Genomic DNA, 22613 nt, shown 5'->3' on the forward strand with positions numbered 1-22613 from the left:
TATATACAAATTGGATATAATGATAAGGATTTTTAAAAGAAATGCCAAAGCCAGCTTTCTCTTCAAGGTTTGCAGCGGTTGCTGGGACTCAGAGAGGCAGAGCCCCTAGGGACGGAACTGAGAGCAGCCATAACTGCTCGCTCTGGCCCACCCTGTTGATCCCGAGCAACCCACCCGCCCCGCCCAAGCCCTGCGCAGAGCCATTTGCCAGATAGCCTCAGGCAAATGCTAGATTAGCACCTCCCTAGAGGACAGAAGTTTTCCCACTGCAGACACAGCTGATTCTCACAGCCAGTTGGCCTGGAGGTCAAATCCCCCTAGTATTAACTACAACAATCAAGGCTTAACTACAGGAAGACTGCACACAAAGACCACTAGGGGGTGCACCAAGAAAGCATAAAAAATGCGGAGACAAAGAAACAGGACAAAACTGTCAATGGAGGATATTCAGTTCAGAACCACACTTTTAAGGTCTCTCAAGAACTGTCTAGAAGCCACCGATAAAGTTATTGAGATCCTCAACAAATCTAATGAGACCCTCGATGTTATGATAAAGAACCAACTAGAAATTAAATATACACGGACTGAAATAACGAATATTATACAGACTCCCAACAGCAGACCAGAGGACAGCAAGAATCAAGGCAAAGATTTGAAATGCGAAGAAGCAAAAAACACCCAACCGGAAAAGCAAAATGAAAAAAGAATCCGAAAATACGAAGATAGTATAAGGAGCTTCTGGGACAGCTTCAAGCGTACCAACATCAGAATTATAGGGGTGCCAGAAGATGAGAGAGAGCAAGATATTGAAAACCTATTTGAAGAAATAATGACAGAAAAATTCCCCTACCTGGTGAAAGAAATAGACTTACAAGTCCAGGAAGCACGGAGAACCCCTAACTAAAGGAATCCAAAGAGGACCACACCAAGACACATCATAATTAAAATGCCAAGAGCAAAAGACAAAGAGAGACTCTTAAGAGCAGCAAGAGAAAGAAACTCAGTTACCTACAAGGGAATACCCATACGACTGTCAGCTGATTTCTCAACAGAAACTTTGCAGGCCAGAAGGGAGTGGCAAGAAATATTCAACGTGATGAATACCAAGAACCTACAACCAAGATTACTTTATCCAGCAAAGCTATCATTCAGAACTGAAGGTCAGATAAAGAGCTTCACAGATAAGGAAAAGCTAAAGGAGTTCATCACCACCAAACCAGTATTATATGAAATGCTGAAAGGTATCCTTTAAGAAGAGGAAGAAGAAGAAAAAGGTAAAGATACAAATTATGAACAACAAACATGCATCTATCAACAAGTGAAGCTAAGAATCAAGTGAATAAATAATCTGGTGATCATAATAGAATCAGGGACATAGAAAGGGAATGGACTGACTATTCTTGGGAGGGGAATGGGGTGTGGGAGATGCTGGAAGAGACTGGACAAAAACGTGCACCTATGGATGAGGACAGTGGGTGGGGAGTGAGGGCGGATGGTGGGGAGGGAACTGGGAGGAGGGGAGTTATGGGGGGAAAAAAGAGGAACAAATGTAATAATCTGAACAATAAAGATTTAATTAAAAAAAAAAAGAAATGCCAAAGACTAAATATAAATGCAAAAGATATTTTGAACAATGATAAAATTCTTCCTCTAAAGTCTACTGCAAGTATTGGCATCAGTTGCAGATAATCAGTTAAGAATGGTCTGAGGATACTGTGATAACTTAATGCTAATTTAAACTAAACATGTTTGATAATACCCATGTATCTCCTTTAATTCCGCTTTCTATTTTACCACACTTAAAAACTGAAGATGTGCATGCAAATATAGTCTAATTCTGGTCAACTTCTGAAATAGAATTCTTAATACAACACACAATAGTCCTTCTCCTAGTATTTACAGTCCTTGGCAATGCCTTCTTGAACCTCATAAAACCACAGGTGTCTCCTATACACTTTCCATTTTAGTTCCCCAATAATAATAATAACACATTTTTAGTTTTCCCTATCTGAGGTTTACCAGAACAATGGCATAGTTAAGTAAATATATTTAAGATCATTTCATGCAAGGTATCATTAAAAAGCATCTTCTGACAATTAAAATTCAACGAGGAGCTCATTAGCATTATCATGAAAGAGAATGACCCTTTTGATAGAAGAAAAGCAAGTAATCACCATTCTATTACAAAGCTGAGATAACTGATAGACATGGCTAGAGCACTCAGTTGGAATTTTCTGAGCTTCGGATGCGTTCATTATCAAAAAAAATTTTTTTAAAACAGAATCTTGCATCACTGGGAGAGGGAAAGGCAGTTACAAAATTCAAGGAGAGATTTTACTGGGAGGTAAGAAATGTCTTATATTGGTATCAGAAACCCTGAAAACAGCTGTCATTTGATACATTAAAAATCAAGACTAATATTAAGATAAAAATGTTAATTATTTCATGAATGCTGATTCTGTACACAGAAACATATTTTCTTCCATTTTAAAAAATATATTTCTTTATTGATTTCAGAGAGGAAGAGAGAAGGAGAGAGAGATAGAAACATCAATGATGAGAGAGAATCACTGATCGGCTGCCCCTTGAGCATCCCACACCGGGGATCGAGCCGCAACCCAGGCAACCCTTGGCCAGAATCAAACCTGGGACCCCTCAGTCCGCAGGCTGATGCTCTATCCACTGAACTAAGAAGGCTAGGGCTTTCTTGCATTTTTAGAAACTAAACACTGATCAGTAACCAATGGGAAGAAGACTTCAGTCTTCATGGGCCATGGGTTATGACTCACTGCATGAATCTGAGCCTTGTGATACTTTGTCAACTGCCAAGTTTAATTCTGCTGTGCAACAGAACGGCCCCTTATCCTTCAGGGCCCGGGACTTTTCCATACCTGGTTTCTCTTAAGATTCTAATGAAAAAAACTCCCTTTATTAATAGTTATTTTATTTAACTTCCTTTTCTTCTTCCTCTTATCAACAATGGTGCCTTAACTCATATGTGCTACAAACAAATGATTTTCATTTAAGATGGAAATATAAAAAGTTTCTAAAGCTGTTTCACAGATCCTAAGAGAATCATTTGCAGCTTGTAAGAAGCCATTATTAGAAAAAAGAAACATTAACAGGCAGGCAGATTAGATGGCTCTTGCATAAAAGTTACATTTTTTGTGAAATATTAAGTCAGTGAAATATTAAGATTGTCAAAAACTATAGAACATGTAGCATACAATAGTTTTATGTGAACAACACTCTTTTAGAGATAATCCTTTCTTTAAAGGAGCCGGAATTCTTATGAATTTGGTTAAATTTAGTTTTTTAGACGTTAATTCCAACTTTAGAAATCTCTCTCTCTTGCCCCCCCCCCCCCTCCCCTTACTCAGAGACCTAGTCTTCCCTTCTCCTCCATAAGAGAGTAGCCGGGACCTGACTAAAGGTCACAAGGTCCAGGCCTCTGGCAGGTTAAGGATACCATCTTGATCTAAATTATGTTTTAATTCCCGAGCCCTAATGTGGACTGACCACCAGCTACTTTCCTATGAGACTGGACAGAGGGATGCTGAAAGAGACCCCTCAGAGCTCTCTTCAAAATCAGAAGAAATGATTCTTCATCCTTACTTTAGCTCTGACCAATCAGCTCCCAGCGCTTCTCTGAACCCTAACACATAGGGCCTGTGATTTTATGCTGTGTCATCTGTAACCTACATGCCATTAGGAAAGTTAGGGCTTTTGAACATTAGCTTCCCATTCTCTTGGGTGGCACCTTCATAATAAAATAGCCAATATTTCTCCATTGCAATTCTTGGTGTCTAGTGTTGGACTTTGGTATCCCCCGGTGGCCAAACTCTTTCTGTTCTGTAATAAAAGCTTTAGGAAAATAATTAGGAACTGAATCATCTTCTATGCAGCCAATGTTCTCTTGCAGCCTGGGGATTTCACAAAGCTGAAGCTTATTGGGACCTTCCCAGGTTTGGGAACAGTCCAGAGTTACAGTCAAGTCACAACGTTATCACTTAACAGCTGGGAGACCCAGGGCAGGTAAACTTAACCTCTCCAAGCTGTGGTCTTTTGGTAACAAGGGGAATAACATTTACCTTAAAGGTGATCAAGAGAGCTTTAACATTTCTCTCAAGCTTGACTGAACTCGAGACAGAATTCACCCTTTTCTCAGGAATTTACTTAAACTCTCAATTATAATTTTTTTTCCTCTGCCCTTTGAGATAAAAATCTCTCAGCTTCTCTGCTTTCATAACCCAGGAGTGTCTTTCTCAACCTGGAGCCATCCTTTGGGAAGGAGCCATCATCAGGGAAGACAGCACCATGGCCCCTTCTCCCCATCTCTGAGGGAGGGCAGGAGCCTGATTTCCATAAGAACCAATCAGCAAACACAGGTGGCTGTTCCCCAAGGGATGTCTGCAGGGCGAACAATCCTGCTCCCTTTTGTTTCAAATGAATTGAGTTCAGTCTTGTTCTCTTGCAATAGTCTTGATGCCTATTACAATAGTCTTGACTAAAGTCATCCTTACCCATTTAACCCATTTGGTGCTATTTTTCTTTGACAAGGGTAGGTAAAGGATTGAATAAACTAGCATATGTAAAATGCACAACACTGCACATAATGTCTGTAAATGTTAGTAAATAGTTGCTTGTGGGGCGAGGTTATGGTGTTTTGGCCAGGTTCAAGCCTCAGGTAAGCTTGAACCTATGGTCCAAACACGTAGCTCCATGTGCCTTGCGATAGAGTTCGGGTGCATGTAGTTGAGTGAGGTTGAAACTCACGAGAATGCTGTAAACAACGTGATCATGTCCCTACTTTGCCTCGTGGCATCTGCTATAAAATAAAGAAATGGCTTGTGGGTGCTGTCATTGTCTCCTCATCAGGGAGGCAGCGTCCCACCGAGACCCAGCTATTATTCTCTTGTCTGTTTTTCCTTAATCCTTTCACACACACACACACACACACACACACACACACACACACACACACCACTCGGGATCACCCTTGGTCATGCTGGCGTGGCACAGTTGCTTAGTAAAACTTTCTTTCCATCTCGCCCTTTCAAAGCACACCACCCTCTGAAAACTGTTCTCTGAAAATCCCAAATGCCTCTTTTCAAAGATCAGGCATAGTGGTATGACATAGCAGTTAAACAACTTCTGGGTTGTTTTTCCTTTTTTTTTTTTTTTTTTTTTTTTTTAAATAACAGACTCAAGAAATCTAACAACAAGTTCTATTTCCAGCATATGCTGAGCTGGCCTGAATGGTCAGCACATTAGCACCAATAATAGTGATGGGGTTTCGACAGCTGCATGCTGGCCAGAGACGCCAAGGTCTCCAGCCCAAACCCAGTGCCATCCACACCAGATTCCAAGCAGAGAGGGCAAATAGTATGCTCCCAAAGCCAAACTGCAAATTTCCTCTTTAGGAGCTGATAGAAATCATAACGCAAGGATTGTCATTGCCATCACATTAGGAGGCATAGAAAGGATATGTTCAAAGGAACATCAAGTGCAAAATATCTAAGTCCATTTTAGCCTCAATGTCCTCCAGAGTTAAAACGAAGAAGTTCGCCCAAGTCATTCTCTAAGACAATAAAAAATGCAAGTCACTCTCAGCTTAATTTTCATGAATATGAAAATGGTCTCTTCTCTTTTTATTCCTTAGTGAGATTACTCCTAAGACTGTTTGGAACCACTTTTATAACCATTTTAATTAGATTACATTTCTCTGAACTTTGCTACAAACTGCTAAAGGGGAAGAATAAAGGATCAATGACATATGAGGATCTTCTCCATTTGAATACTTGATAATTTTTTTAGATTAAGATATGTTACAACTTTTTTCTATCCACATCATTTTATGACAGGCTCAAGTTCAAGTTTTTTAACCAGCAATATTTCTTTCTCAGTGTAATGACCAAAAATCAGAAAAGAGCACCGTAAATTATTTACAATTATTGCTATCTTTAATATTTAACATAGAATTTGTATACTTTTAATGAGTATGTGTTTTTATTGTTAGCTTATGTCCTGAATGTCAAAATGACTTTGGATTTCCTTAGCCAAAGAGCATGAAAACAAAGAAATAAAGAAAAATTTTAAGTTTGTTTAAGCTAGTGTGCTGATACAAACCACTTATAAAAAAATAAACATAACTGCTGAAACCAGTTTGGCTCAGTGGATGGAGCGTCGGCCTGCGGACTGGAAGGTCCCAGGTTCGATTCTGGTCAAGGGCATGTACCTGGGTTGTGGGCACATCCCCGGTGGGGGATGTGCAGGAGGCAGCTGATCGATGTTTCTCTCTCATCGATGTTTCTGACTCTCTATCTCTCTCCCTTCCTCTCTGTAAAAAATCAATAAAATATATTTTAAAAAATAAACATAACTAATAGAGAATATATTCTTGGAGAGGTTATAAAGAATATCATTTTTCTAAGCAATAAAAATTGACTTCTACTTCCTTTTCATAAAAATAAAATAGACACAAAGTTTGTTGAAAGCATATGTGGAAAATACCAAGGTGTATATGAGTTTATTATAATTAACATGACTTGCAGAAAATAGAATTTGAAAGAGGCTATGAAGAATATAAGATTTCTGACAATGTCAGAATATTATACAGTGGGGCCTTGACTTACGAGTTTAATTCATTCCAAGACCAAGCTCCTTAAGGAGCTCGTTAAGGAGCTCGTTAACTCAAATTACTCTGTCAACTCAATGCAAAAAATCGGTGGAGAGAGAGCTGGTATCTCAAAAAACTCGTTAGTCGGGACACTCGTAAGTCAAGGCCCCACTGTATTTGATACTTTAATTTAAACGCACTATCAGCAAATGTGGATAACTGCCGTATAATAATGAATTATTGTCATGAAATTAGAGTAACATTCTATATTCATAATTAGTTTAGTATTATGGATACCTAAGTACATTCTTAAAATGCACACAATTCAACTTTTAATCTTTGTCACAATTTAATATCATATTTTACTTTTCTTTTTTTGTTTTGTTTTGTTAATCTTCACTGGAGGATAATTTTTCCATTGATTTTTTTTAGAGAGAGTGGAAGGGAGGTGGGGAGAGAGCTAGAGAAACATTGATGTGTGAGAGACGCATTGATTGGTTGCCTGTTGCTCATGCTCCCACCAGGGTGAGTATCTAGCCTGCAAACGAAGTACATGCCCTTGACCAGAATTGAACCCACAACCCTTCAGTCTGTGGGCTGATGGTGACTCTAACCATTTAGGTAAACCAGCTAATGCTTACTTTTCACTTTTTGAAATAAACATTGACTCAGTGAACCACAGAAACTTTGAGTGATAAGGTAATACATACATACACGGCACATATTCTTCACTTTAAAGTTACTTTAAATGGATCTCCAGCTCAAGAATTACTTTTTTAATGCTGCATTAACCAAAACAAGATTTTAATGCTCCACACAAACTCTTCAAATATAGATTTCAAAGTGCCTGCCTGTCTTTTGCTTATACTGGAAAAGGAAGATGTAAACAGACTCCGAAGTACTGTAATTAGAATGAAATATAACGGATCTATCATTCTTGCTGATATCCTAGAATTGCCTGGATAACTTTACAACATACTGATATCTGGGCCCACCATAGATGTATTTTGATTTAATTGGTTCAGGGTGTAAAACATCCCAGGTGATTCTGATGTTTAGACAACTTCCAGACCCACACTGCAATATTAGAAAAGCGAAGGAATAGGCTCATGAGCTCTAAAACACTCCCCAGCCATGGCATTCTAGTTTCTATACCATAAAATGCTAAAGTTTTAGAACATACACTCAGATTACTTCGTCTTTCCATTTGGAAAATGAAATCAAGTTTTCTTTAGTACCATGAGCACCACTCTCCCCGTCGCCGCCCCCACCCCCCATGGTAATTTAATACTCTTTCAGATTTGCAGCACATCCCTAGGCCAGGAAAGGAGGGAAAAGAGAAGCTCCAGCCAATGGAGTCAGTTTCCCACACTCACAGAAACTCCATCACTGCCCATTTCTGAGATCCAAGATCAGTTGGAAATTCTGCTTTTCACAGCGCTACCAGCTCAGAATCTACAAGTTCATTTTACCCTTTCCCACAACATTCATTGGTGTTTGCTTCCCCTCCCCAGTTTTTAAGATGCTGTTTTCCTATGAAGTCCAAAAAGGAATATAGAAACCCGTGTTCCTACATTAATTTCTTTGTTTGAATTTTGCCATTGGAAACATAACATAAAACACCATTCTGTGTTTGCTTATATAAGCCCAGATGCATCATCAATATCTAACACATTATAGAAAAGATCTAAAGATACCTTAAGGTAGTAGATCAGGTCCTTGAATAACTTTGTTATGTTCAATGTCCTTTCCTTATAAAGATGATAAGGGAAAAGAATTGTTTCTTGCTAGGGCCACTATGTGTGTGGAGTTTACATGGTTTCCCCATGTCAGCGAGGGTTTTCTTCAGGTACTCTGGTTTTCCACCACATCCCAGAGATGTGCACGTGAGGTGATTGGCATGTCTACATTGTCCCAGTCTGAGTGCGTGTGGGCTTGGATGTGAGCGTGCCCTGCAATGAGAGGGTATTCTGTCGAGAGTGGGTTCCCACCCTGCTCCCTGAGCTTCCGGAATAGGATCTGGCCACTCAGGGCTGTGAATTAGAATTAAGTGGGTTGGAAAAGTATGACCTTACTTGTTTTTATTCATCTTTCTTAAATGTATATATAGGTCACCTTTATTTCAATGTTTAATATCAGAAGTGTCTTGGGTATTTATTTATAAGTTTGGTGATGCTTCTGTGACCAGAAATATGCCATAGGAACTTAATTCTTGTTTATGTCAATTAGCCTAGCATAACATTGACTTCATTATACTTCATTTTGCTTCAAGTCCTAGTTTCCAAGAACCTATGGAGACGTTCAGCAAGGACTTACAGCGTATTCTGCCAAATCCAATTTCATTCCTCTGTCCCTTAAAGGATTAGTGTGTATAAAAAAAAAAAAATCAGCAGTTATTTATATCAGCTTGCAGTTTATAAGAAATCCAGAGTACCTTCCCTCATTTCATGGATTAGGAAATTTATGAGGACTAACCTGTATAACCGTAAACTAAGTAAATGCCACATCTTTAAACAATCAATGAGGAAACACACACACACTGAACCAAAGATATAAATATTGTCTTTTCAAGTCTCACTGCAATCTCCCCAAACATACAATGAGCAATGCATTAAATGAGAGCAATAGCAAAAGCTATGAAAATAGGAAATGGTAATCAAGAAACACTTTACACCTGGCTGTTCACTCTGTGAATTCAGTCAACAACTACATATTGAGATGCTGCTGTATCATCTCTATCAAAGTGCTTTCATCAAACACAATAGAATGACCTGTACTTAGTTCACAGGATAGGCACGCTTCAGGAAATCAAACAATGTGAGACTTCAGTTCACTACCTTAGGAAATAAATTTGATATAAATGTTGAACATAATCATGGAAAAATAACTAGAATGTCTCAATGGGAAGAAAACTCCTATAATTTTAGTATATTTATTTCAGTAAATGGAGACAGGTTTGGGGTGGTTTCAGAAGCATACTATCTCTATGATTCCAGTTGAAAATTGTATTTACCTCTTTTATTTTATCCTTGAATTTGACAGTGTTCCCTACCAGGTAGGAAGTACACATTCTTGACTCGACATCATGCTAGTGATTTGGAGAAAGCTTTGGATGAGATGGATCTTAAATGCATGCAATCAAAAGACAAAATATAAGCCTAACTAAAAGTCTCATCCTCAAGGGAACATTTACAGGCAGACCTGTCTCTCAGAAATTCCTCTTACCAGCTATATCCTTGACCCAAAATGAAAAAGTGGCTTTTCTATATAAACTATGGTTTTATCTTCAAATTAAGACAAAAACATGTAAAATAAAAGTTGTATTATATATAATCTTAGCCTGTGGTAGAAAGTACAACTAAGCCTTCACATATTAAGTGTATAGCTTTAATTTTATTCCATTGTATTCATGTCAATTTTTAAGTACAAGATTTTAATTGCTTATGTCTTTATTTAAATTTTCATTTCCCTTCCTCCTTTTTGTCTAGCACTTTCTGCATATGTGACAGCACTTTACATCATTAGTACAAGTTTTCTTGCTTTGCCAAAAACTCTGATTCTTTGCCAAAACTCTGATTCTCACACATCAATATTAGCAATCTATCTTCTATGGGAACTGCTTGTTTTATGTTAATAGGAATAAACTATATATCAAATGAGGAAACTTACATTTCTGTGCATGAATTTACATGAGTTTATCTGTCCTACTGGGAGGTCAATTTGCTAACCTATTAAGTGAAAGGACTAGCTTAAATCATCATAAGTGTCTTCTACTCTAACACCTTATGATTTGCTGGTGGGAATAAACATGGTAAATAACTGCCTTTATGTAATATTGTTAATTTAAGAAAAGATACACCCTTAAATTTACATTTATTTAATTACTAGTTGAATACTTTTGTTCATATACATTTTTATGCTTGTTTTTTGAATTTTTATTTGTGATGTACCCATTCTACTGCTGTAGTTTCTTAAATTTTTATTAAGTGATTGATTGATTGATTAGAAAAGGCTTTGGATAAATGCTGAAAATCTCAGAGCAACATTTACAAAGCCATAACAAGCTGGGCCCACATGTCCAAGAGAATGCATAGAAACTGGCAATGAATAGGGCATATCAGAGGGTCAGTAGGTCAGTAATTTAGCCTACTTGGCTGGAGCCTACTTATCAGTGTTGGCTTCCCTAGATTGGGAATTTATTAAAGGAGGCTGAAAGGGTTTCTGGTTAGCACTGCTAAGCCTACAGTGAAGAATTTTAAATAATGGATTATCCTGAGCTTTCGAAATTTCTGGATCGAGATGAAATGATGAAAAGAAAATTACTCTGTTGGATATCAGCAGGATGTAGTGTAATCTCAGGTAAGAGGTCCAGTGACCAGGCAGGTGGCAAATGTAACATGAAAACTGAGGAGATAAAAGCCTCTCTGCGGAAGGTGTCATTGGGAATGATTTTCTAAAAAAAAGACTTGGCAAAAATTAAAATTACTTGGGTAAAAGGATAAAAGGAGATGCAGAAGATAAAACTGAAAATTGGGGCTTTGGTGTTGAGAAGATTTATTGGGAAGTCATATGCAAGAGCTACTTTTAATATTAATTCTCTGTAATACTGATAGAGTCCAATCAGAAAATATAATCTATTTAAAAAAGTATTAGTACTGTATTTCAAATATCAAGCAAAATACCATAGTTACTTGACATAACTCTGAAGTTTTAAAAAGGCAAAGAAATAAATTTAAATATTCGTTTTTGCCCTGAAGAGTTTGAATTGAGATGAGCATTTTAGACTATTAGAAATGTTTATATACTTACACTTAAGCCATAAATCACTGTGATCAAAGAACTTTAGCTCTTAGTCCTTCAGAAAGGTATCTCGCTGTAACATGTACTCAAATATATCAGACTTTGTTTAAAGCTAAACAATAGTTAATGCTTTGTCAGAATTTATAATATCACTAAGTAAAGGATTTTTATTGAATTTCTAGGGGTGATTTTGGTTAATAAAATTATATAGGTTTCAGGTGTACAATTCTGTAATGCATCATCTACATATTGCATTGTGTATTCACCACCCCAAGCCCAGTCTCCTTCCATCACCATTTATCAACCTTTTACCCTCTTCTGATTTTTCCTGAGTCAGCTTATGAAAATTGTTTCTAAAAATTTATTCATTTCATCCAGATTGCCCAATTTGTTGGCATGTAGTTATTTGTTATATTTTCTTATAATCCCTGGTATTTCTGCGGAGTCAGATTACCATTACTTCTTCTCTTTCATTTCTGATTTTATTTATTTGGGTCCTCTCTCTTTATTTTCCTGGTAAGTCAGAATAGAGATTGTCAACCTTGTTTATTTTTTCAAAGAACCAGTTCTTGGTTTCATTAATCTTTTTTATGTTTTTTAGAGCCTCATTTATTTCTGCTCTGATCTTTATTATTTCCTTCCTTCTACTCACTTTGGGCTTTGTTGTTCTTTTCTATGCCTTTAAATGTAAAGTTAGATTGTGTACTTGAGATTTTTCTTGTTTCTTGAGTTCGGCCTGTAATGCTATAAATTTTCCTCTCAGGACTGCTTTCGCTGTGTCTCATAGGTTTTGCATTGTTGTGTTCTCATTTTCATTTGTTTCAAGGCGTCTTTCGATTTCTTTATTGATATCATTGTTAACCCATTCATTGTTAATTGTTTGTTAACATATTATTTAGCTTCCATGTCTTTGTGTTTTTTTCTTGTGATTAATTTGTAGTTTCTTACCATTATGGTTAGAGAAGATACTTGATATGACTTCTGCCTTCTTAAATTTATTGAGACTTGTTTTGTTTCCTAACATGTGGTCTGTCCTAGAAAATGTTTCATATGCATATGAAAAGAATGTATATCCTGCTGCTTTGGGGTAAAATGCTCTGAAAATATTAATTAAATCCATCTCATCAATTAATGATATTTTTCACCATAAACATAGACATTCTCTTGTTTGAACAAAGTTTGGTGATTTAAATTCTTACTTGAACAAGCATTTTAAAATATTTATAATATCCTACTACTATTAGAATTTAATTAATCTGACATTATATTCTAAATGGATTTACTCATATGCTATTAAATATTATCTAATCTAATAAAAGAGAAACATGCAAATTGACCACACCTCTACTATGCTCCAAGCCACGCCCACCAGCCAATCAGAGTGACTATATGCAAATTAACCCAACCAAGATGGCAGCTAGCAGCCACGGAGCTGGAGCAAGCAGGAGGCTTGGTTGCCCCGGCGATGGAGGAAGCCAAGCTTCCCGCCTGCCATGGCCAGCTGTGGCCTCCGCTCAAGGCAAAAAAGTTTCAATTATAGAAAATAAATAAATCCCAAATACCTGCTTCCAGCCAGCCTCTACTGGGAGCTCTGGTGGTTGGGGGCTGTGACCAGCCTGCAAAAAGACATCAGCCCCTCACCCAGGATGGCCACACCCTCATGGGGTGAGGGTTCCTGCTGGGGAGCTTGGCCAGCCTGGAAACAGCCATCAGCCCCTCACAGAGACTGGCCAGGCAACCCAGCAGGACCCCCCACCCTGAAGGGACTGTGGCCAGCCTGAAAACAGCCCTCAACCCCTCACCCAGGCTGGCCAGGCACCCCAGTGGGGACCCCCACCCTGAAGGGGCTGTGGCCAGCCTGCAAACAGCCATCAACCCCTCACCCAGGCTGGCCAGGCACCCCAGTAGGGACCCCCACCCTGAAGGGGCTGTGGCCAGCCTGCAAACAGCCATCAGACCCGCACCCAGGCTGGCCAGGCACCCCAGGGGGGACCCCACCCTGAAGGGGCTGTGGCCAGCCTACAAACAGCCCTCAACCCCTCACCCAGACTGGCCACAACCTCATGGGGTGAGGGTCCCCACTACAGGATTGGCCAGCCTGCAAACAGCCATCAGTCCCTCACCCTGGATGGCCAGGCACCCCAGCGGGACCCCCACCCTGATCCAGGACACCCTTCAGGGCAAACCAGCCGGCCCCCACCCATGCACCAGGCCTCTATCCTATATAATAAAAGGGTAATATGCAAATTGACCCTAACAGCAGAAAGACTGGGAATCACTGCTCACTATGACACACACTGACCACCAGGGGGCAGACGCTCAATGCAGGAGCTGCCCCCTGGTGGTCAATGCACTCCCACAGGGGGAGCTCTGCTCAGCCACAAGCCAGGCTGCCAGCTAACAGCACAGTGGTCATGGCGGGAGCCTCTCCTGCCTCCTCAGCAGCGCTAAGGATGTTGGACTGCAGCTTAGGCCTGCTCCCTGCTGGCAAATGGACATCCCCCAAGGGCTTCCGGGCTGCCAGAGGGATGTCTGACTGCCAGCTTAGGCCCAATCCCCCAGGGAGCAGGCCTAAGCCAGCAGGTGGTCATCCCATGAGGGGTCTCAGACTGCGAGGGCAGAGACTGGGCTGAGGGACCTCCACCACCACCACCGAGTGCACAAATTTTTGTGCAGTGGGCCTCTAGTCATAAATAATTAAAACTAAGCTACATTGTCAAAACAGGTAATAACCTATACTTATTATTGTAGTCACCTCAGAAATCTGTCATGTTCATTGTGTGACTTGCTAATTCACAAAATTTAATAAATAAAAAATGAGAGTTCTCTATATCAACTGGCTAAGTGTGAAAAAAATCAGTAGGCTTATTTGATAATAATAACTGTAAAAAACTTAAGTAAACTAATTACTTTATAAATGAGATGAATAAAATATCATTAGCAAATAATCTAGGCAAATACAAAGCATCCCACCAGATTAACAAGGAAGACAGGTAATTTGGCAAGAAGTGTCATAAACTGATTACAATGATTTGCATTTGCTTGAGGTTTTACAGTCTGTAAAGTATCTACACATTCATTAAATCATTAGGGCCTTATAACAACATGCTGGTAGGTGGTACCCTGAGAGGAGAAACACAGAGAAAAGTGTTAGGGAATTGGGTCATAGTGGAGCATGGTTAAGTGTATCAATTTAACTATAGTAGAAACAAGATGTGTAAAACCAGGCAATTTGGGTAACAAGTACAGGGCCAAGACAAAATTAAGTAAGGGAAATGCACATCATTTTTATATTTGTAACCACAGAGAGACGTGATGAAAAGGAGATGAAGTTTAACAACTAATTGAAACAGGATATGACTGAGTGTGTGTAACCCATTCTATATCAGCATAAATGCTTTCAACCTAAACAAATAATATAGCTGAATATAAAACAAACACTAAATAGTAATTAGCTATGTTGCCATACATAGTCTACTTAGCTCCAACCAAGAGGATTAATTTTGTTCATTAAATTCCACAAATAAGCGAGATCATGTGATATCTGTCTTTCTCAGATTGCTTATTTCACTTAGCAGAAGAGACCAACAAAATAAGACCGGAAGCATGGAGGCATGGAACAGACTAACATATGCTGATGTGGGGATTAGGGGAAAGAGAAGAGATAAACCAAAGAACTTATATACTTATATACATAGCCCGTGGACACAGGCAATGGTGGGGGTGAAGACCTGGGGGATGGATAGGGGTTGGGAAGAGGGGGGTAAAGGAGGGAAATGGGAGACATCTGTAATACTATCAACAATTTTAAAAAGAGGACGCTATAAGGAACAATTTGGAAGGTGTTTCTTATATATGCAAAGCATGCGGTATTGTAATGTGGCGATTCTGCTTATTTAATAGCTCTGAAGGCTGTAGATTGTTGAATCCTGAAGTTGCCTATCCATGGTGCCTCATCCACCTTACCTTTCACCACGGCTGCCTATAAAATAGCTGAAGCTTATAGTTCTGATGACTTAAACATGCATTTGGGGATGTGCTATTACTTTCCTTGCCCCTTACATGTAAAGGAGGATTAGGTGAGCTCAGAATATATAAGGGGAGGAGAATAATTAATGACTCAAGAGCCCTATTAGCTAGGAAAGAATGGCACCATTATCTTCCTTTTAAAGCAAGCCTCAGAACTCATTAAGCAATTTGACCAGGGTGACTTAGAAGTTGGGAAAATTGAGACACAAATCCAGGACTCTGGTTTTAAATGTATGCTTTTATCTTAATATGCTGCCCTCTAAATTAATATTATAACTACACATCATAATTTACATCAAGGGCCTAAATTTCTGTAGTAGATTTTCATATTTCTTTGACTATTCTGGATCAATAAGTACATGTCTTCAAATTAGGTTTATCTATCATTCTTTATTTAGAAATTTAACTAATGAAAATTTAGTATGCAATTCTAAAATGTTGAACTACATAATGTAGTTGGTGTGTATCCTTGGACAGAATGCAAATAGGGTAGAAAAATGCTGTCATAAAACTCATCCATCTTCTTAGTAAATGCTGTCAATTCCCTCTACCTTGTTAGCAGGGATGTTGTCAGATTCACTCCTTTCCTCTCCATCTTTCTTAAAAATAAGATGACATTCTAATTTATGGTGAGATTAAGTGAACAGCAGGAAATGGGAAAAGGAAGAACATAAGAGCTATAGTAGTCTATAATATAGTCATATTATACACACACCAAAATATTACCCCTTTGGAAATAGTGGTGGTATGACTCTTTACCCACATGTGGATCTCCTTTTCTTCCTGGGCATATGGGGACTATAGGCAGGGCCACATGACTAGTTTTGGCCCATAGCACATATAGGGCCTGAGGTTAAAAAATACAGGTAAGCCCTAACCGGTTTGGCTCAGTGGGTAGAGCATCAGCTTGCGGACTGAAGGGTCCCAGGTTCAATTCTGGTCAAGGGCATGTACCTTGGTTGCGGGCACATCCCCAGTAGGGAGTGTGCAGGAGGCAGCTGATCGATGTTTTTCTCTCACTTATGTTTCTAACTCTCTATCCCTCTCCCATCCTCTCTGTAAAAAATCAATAAAATATATTTTAAAAAAATACAGGTAAGAGTTTCTAGTCATCCCTTTCTCCGTTCTGGTGGTCCTGGAAGAGGACCCTGGACCAGAGGATGGTCCCCACAAACAATGCAGCCTGTGTGCCTGAATTTCGACTGCCTGAGAGATTCCTGCCTGGAGAGTCTCCTGGACTCAGGATGAACTCTGAGGGAACAAGGTATAACTCGATGGCTGTGAGATACTGGGATTGCTTGCTACCTCAGCATGCATGGACTAATTTATCTTAACAGAAAGACACTTATTTTCCTCTTATTTTTAGCTTCCAACAACTTCTTCTGGCGAGTGTCAATGAAATGACTTTCAGCTCTAAGATGACCCCTGTACAACGCAGGGGCCGAACTCCAGGTATTTCTGAAAGGTGAGGAACTTGAGCTGTGGAGGCTTCCTGCCTGCCTTGCTCCTCTGGCTTGACCACTTTCTGTCTCTACGACCTTGGGCAGCAGGTCTCCAGTGCAATAGTTTCCTCATTTGCAAATATAAATAATAATAGTGTCTAAGACACTGGGTTCTTATAAGGGAAAAATAATTTTATGAGAAAAAATAATACATACAAACATGTAGAAGAGAGTTTGGCATAAAATCAGCGCTTGAGAAGGGTTAGATATCATATCTTGTCAACACCAGCCCTAACCCACTTGAGGGCACACACTGTTTTATTTAGTTGGTTCAAAATCCCCTTTGATGATTAGGAGAGTTGACAACTACATGATCAAATCATGGAAAATGATATCTATAGTCTAGTAACAAAAAAATGGAAATTATTTTATTAGTGACATCTCTAATGAACTGCTTTTTAGTGGTTCCATGGAGTGGATCTATTGCTTTTCTTAGAACTGTAGGGGTCAATGTTAAGTAGATGAAATTCAAAAATGAAATACCAGTAATGGAAGTGACATATTCAGGGTCAAATAGCATTAAAACTATGAAATCAGAACTTCTTAGGGAAAGAAACTAACATAATCAACAGTCTTTGAACTCAGTGGGAAAAAAACTGAAAGGTGAAGCCGCTTACAATACATGAGAAAAATGAGGCTTTCATTATTCAGCAGCTCATTCATTTTATGTGGTAGCTAAATTGCCTGAGATCACTTTCATTTTCTGCAAAGATCAAACATATTAAGCATGTCAAAACAACATTAAGTAACCCCCTTCAAGCGTCAAAATAACTGCTAAGAATGAAGGAAAAATTTTGCAAAGTTCAGTGGTATGAAGAACACAATTAAATGGCGATGTTGTGGGGGAAATTGTGGGAAGTCAGGCTGTCACTGAAATGCTATCCAAATCACTTTCAAGGGTGGATTTTAATAAAATACTGAAACTGAGATCCTAAATTTCTTCACTTGTAAAGAAGGATAATAACTATTTCATACATTCATATGAAACTCTAATGTATGTACAGTTTTATAAAGCAGTTACTATTAGCTTACCTATTTTTGATAACTCTAGAAGTTATCCTATCTAATAAAAGAGAAAAATGGTAATTGGCGTACGACGATACCCTTTTCATTGGCTAATCAGGGCTATATGCAAATTAACTGCCAACTATGATTGGCAGTTAACTGCCAACTATGATTGGCAGTTAACTGCCAACTATGATTGGCAGTTAACTGCCAACTAAGATTGGCAGTTAACTGCCAACAAGATGGCAGTTAATTTGCATATGTAGGCACAATGCAGGGAGGCGAAAGGGAAAGCAGGAAGAAGCCCCCTGCCACTGACAGTGATCGGAAACCCAGGGGGGAGCTAAGAGCTGGGGGGCAGGGCAAAGGCGGCCCTGGGGCCGCCTTTGCCCTGCCCCCCAGCCATGATTCTAGGCACCTTTGCCGCCCTGGCCAGTGATAGCAGGAAGTAGGGGTGGAGCCAGCGATGGGAGCTGGACACGGTCGAAGCTGGCAGTCCCGGGAGCTAGGGGTCCCTTGCCTGGGCCTAAAGCGAAGCCCACGATCACGGGGCCGCTGCAGCTGCGGGTCCCCGCTGCCCGGGCCGGACGCCTAGGCCAGAGGCCTCAGGCCTGGTCAAGGGGCCGATCCGGTGATTGGTGATCGGAGGGTGATGAGGGTCAACTCCTCTGGCCGAGGCATCAGGCCTGGGTGGGGGGCGGAGCCGGGGATTGGGGGGATATGATGGTCCCCTTGCCCAGGCCTGAAGCCTGGGTCAGAGGCGTCAGGCTTGGGCGGGGGGTGGAGCCAGCGATCAGAGGGAGATGGGGGTCCCCTGCCCAGGCATGATTCCTGGGCCAGAGGCCTCAGGCCTGGGCGGGGGCCAGAGCCAGTGATCAGGGGGAGATGGGGGTCCCCTGTCCTAGCCTGACACCTCTGGCGGAGGCGTCAGGCCTGGGCAAGGGGCCGATCCTGCGATTGGAGGGTGATGGGGGTCAACGCCTGAGGGCTCCCAGTATGTGAAAGAGGGCAGGCTGGGCTGAGGGACACTCCCCTCCCCACACACACCCAGTGCACGAATTTCGTGCACCGGGCCCCTAGTAAATTATAAGCAATATGTCCTCCTTATTTTACCTTGGCCTTTAACCAACTCTATACTCTTTGTTGATTTACTAACATTTTAAAGTGGGTTTATACGCAAATCTTCTGTATGTTCCATTTTAGTTTTCCCCCAAAAGAGCAGAATGATAAATCCAAGAATGTCCAATAAAATGACAGCCTACATAACTGCGGTTCCACTAAGATATGGTTAACTGCAGTTTTATGTTCAACACTGCTGTGTGCCCTCAAAGTAGCATCAAAACTGTCATTACTTCAGAATCAGAAAACTTGAATGATTCTAAAACTCCAAAATATTTAGTCTAAAAATTCAAATATAGTGTCAAATTGACCCAAAAAACATCGCATGATTATCTGATAGTGTCTATTAATCATCAGAGTCTATATATTTTACCCAATTATATGATATGAATTTTTATTGCTCATAAATCACTCCCTCACTTAGAAATCACTGAAGTACATTGCAATGCAATCTTTTGCTACAAATTTGAGTGCATATTATAGTAAGATGTACAACTAACAAAGTCGAGAGAAAGAAACTAAATCAGGCCAATTACAAGGCTTGACAATGCATTTTTTTGCATGTATTCCCTGGAAAACAATTCAGTTAAGGCAGTGATTTATGACTTAACTACACCATTCCTGGTGCAATTCCAAGTGGAACCACTCAGGCTCTTCTTCATAGAGGATCCACGAAGAGCTATAATTAGAACCTGTGGGTAAGAGGTCTTGCATAGTTTCAGAGACTGTGTAGCTGCCATAAGCAACTTAACTACTGATTTGTCCAAAAAAAAAAAAAAAGCCATATAATGCAGTGCCTTATTTCTTTATTCATTAAGTAATTATATGCAGGCATAATTCAAAGACAAGAATTTTATGTTAATGAAACCATTTCAGTTAATAGACTCATTTTTTCTAGAATATTATTAAACTAATGAGAGGAGGTATGAATATAATTATATCACATTGAAAGAAATGGGAAATTTCTCTTTTTTGTATGCCCTGTATTTTTGAGCAGATTTTATATTTAGCTTAAGCATGACCTAAAAATATCAGTTTTGTTTCTTTTTATAACTGCTATAGCTACCAAGAGATGAAAGAGAACTTTGGTCTATTTTTATTTTCTTTTTACCTTTCATCAGCAGGGACACAACAACCTCCCATCACAGAAGTGAGATAATCTTTGTTTAAATTAACAAGACAAAAACTTTTCCTATTCCAATTTAATTAATGAATGCTACATTTTTAAAGTATATATTCTGCCTTTCATTAAGAATTGATTTTGTCATAAGCAGTATTACCATTTTATATTTTGCAGAAACATCCCTTTCAAAGGACTATGGAGGTTAGTCCATAGTCCTTTGTATGGATTAAGCGATTTAAAGTGTTCAAATGCATATTGTAAAAAATAACTTCCCATTAATGATGTGAGGAAAGCATTTCAACTTTGGAATCTTCAGGAATAGGAAATATATACCATGTATTATGATAATTTAATGGATGATACACAGAGCTTGCAGTTCAAAATTTAAATTCTGAAAGCAATGTTGGCTGATAGCAAAAACTGCAGTCCCTTACACTTCAATCACAAGATTCCAGACAAATATTATGATGCTCTGTGTTAATTGCTTTCTATGTTTTACAAATATATAAATATGCTATATATACATATGAAATAACTAAGTTTCAGTGAATATTACCAAATCATCAGTAAAACAAACAAACAAACAAACAAAAAATACCTTATTGGCCTCATATATTCCATATATTAATGGAAAAAAGGGGAGCATATAGAGCAAATAAAGTCAAAAGAAAGTCTTAACACTGCTGTACTAACACTCTTGATTATGTGATTAACTATAATAAGAGAAGAAGGTCAATAACTATAACTTTTTTTTTTAGCTTGGGATTTAACTCAGCTTTCCAGGCCAATAGTTGCTTATAAATGTGTTAAATAAAAACAGACCTTGTAGTTTGGGCATATGTCACTAATCATATTTTAAACAATGGTTTTTCATGGGGTAGCTTTGTCTGCACTTTGAGGCAGAGAGAAGGATTTAAACCTCAGAGGTTGTGTTTAGGCTTTTGGCTCAATATTCATACTCAACCAGCTCGAATTATTCAACTTATTCAACTTGATTTATTGCAAATAAGTTATCTACTCTGTGGATGATTTGTGATTGACAAGAAGCTCTATTTTGAGATTCAGATTGGTTCCCAGATATCGAGAGAGAGTCAATGTCTGAAATTATAAGCTAAGTATTGGGTCTCAGTAATAGGCTGTGGAAGAAAGATGTCTTCTAAGACCAAAAGGTCTAACACTGGATGAACATTTGAAAATATTATTTAAATATAGAAAGATAATAAAACCCTGGGTTTATTTCTATCAAGCTAAATGGGTGCATTAAAAAGTTAAGAATGTATTATTTTGCTATTCAATAAATCAATTATTTGTTTACTTGACTCATATTTATTAAACATACTTATCATAAAATTAATAAATTTTGATTATGGCCTTTCTTGATTATTGGTCTTATGTTTTGTAACTATATGAAAAATTTCATTTATTCTACTTACATTACCTTCATGTCCACAAACACAGAACGAAAATCATTCTGAGTGTCCTCTTTGTTTTCATTCAATTGTTTTTTTAAAAAATAAAGCCCATTATCTTTCTGTCATTCTGCCTAAAATATTATATCATCTTTTAATAGAAAGTTATTTAAAAAATAGTATTCCAAATTACCATGATATAACGTAAAAAAGGCAACAAGGAAATATAACTGAATACTCTTTCTCTGTAGCAACAAAAATTAAAGTTTAAAGGTCAAAAGTGAACTAGTCAAAAAAATCACAGTACTCTTCATTAAGTTGTGCAATAAACAAATTTTCACTAAAGATGAATCCCTCTACTCTTCCCACTTAATTGACAAATACTGTTCAGATATGCACCTGTCATCATGATTTTAGGGGAAATAAACTAATTTCTAGTTCCAGAGCCAAATATCAATTAAGTTCAAATCATAATAGTAGGGAAGTAAACTTGGTCCATGGGTGATAAGTGACCTAAAGTGGTAAATTAGACTAAATTAAAACAAAAACACACCTTTATTGGCCGTTAGAAGCAAAGGAATTTTTCTCTTCCTTCACTGAATAACAAAGACCCCTGGCATATTTCAAGTTTAAGGCGAATGCTAAAAACATCCTGTTCTAGAAGCATCTTTATTTTCCCCTATAGTTCTTCTATCAATGGAATTCCCTCAGGGAGGCAGAGAACTTGCTGATACAGGAGGCAAGTGGTCCCACCACTTCCATGTACTGGATTAAGTTGTGTCCTGGAAAAATGTGGGCATGAGAAGGGTAGAAGGGGTTGACAGTGTAGGAGGCATTCAATAGAAGGTCCTTGAGGTACCAAAATATATAATATAATATGAAAATGTGTAAAGTTATATTTATGACTTGATTATGATATTTAATTTAGAAAAATCTCACATAATTGTGATCTTCTCCATTCAAACTCTGTCTGTGTTACTACCCAATTTGATGAGTATTAACAAGGG

The 22613-nt window shown here is 38.7% G+C and overlaps 1 protein-coding gene across 5 annotated transcripts in view; it reads right to left on the minus strand.

Moving 5' to 3' along the window:
- Positions 1 to 22613, minus strand: part of PRR16 (proline rich 16) — a 244072-nt gene that overhangs the window by 58544 nt on the left and 162915 nt on the right. The gene's annotated exons all lie outside the window — the stretch shown is intronic.

Source organism: Myotis daubentonii, chromosome 4 (genome assembly GCF_963259705.1).
Source record: "Myotis daubentonii chromosome 4, mMyoDau2.1, whole genome shotgun sequence".
Taxonomy (NCBI): Eukaryota; Metazoa; Chordata; class Mammalia; order Chiroptera; family Vespertilionidae; genus Myotis; species Myotis daubentonii.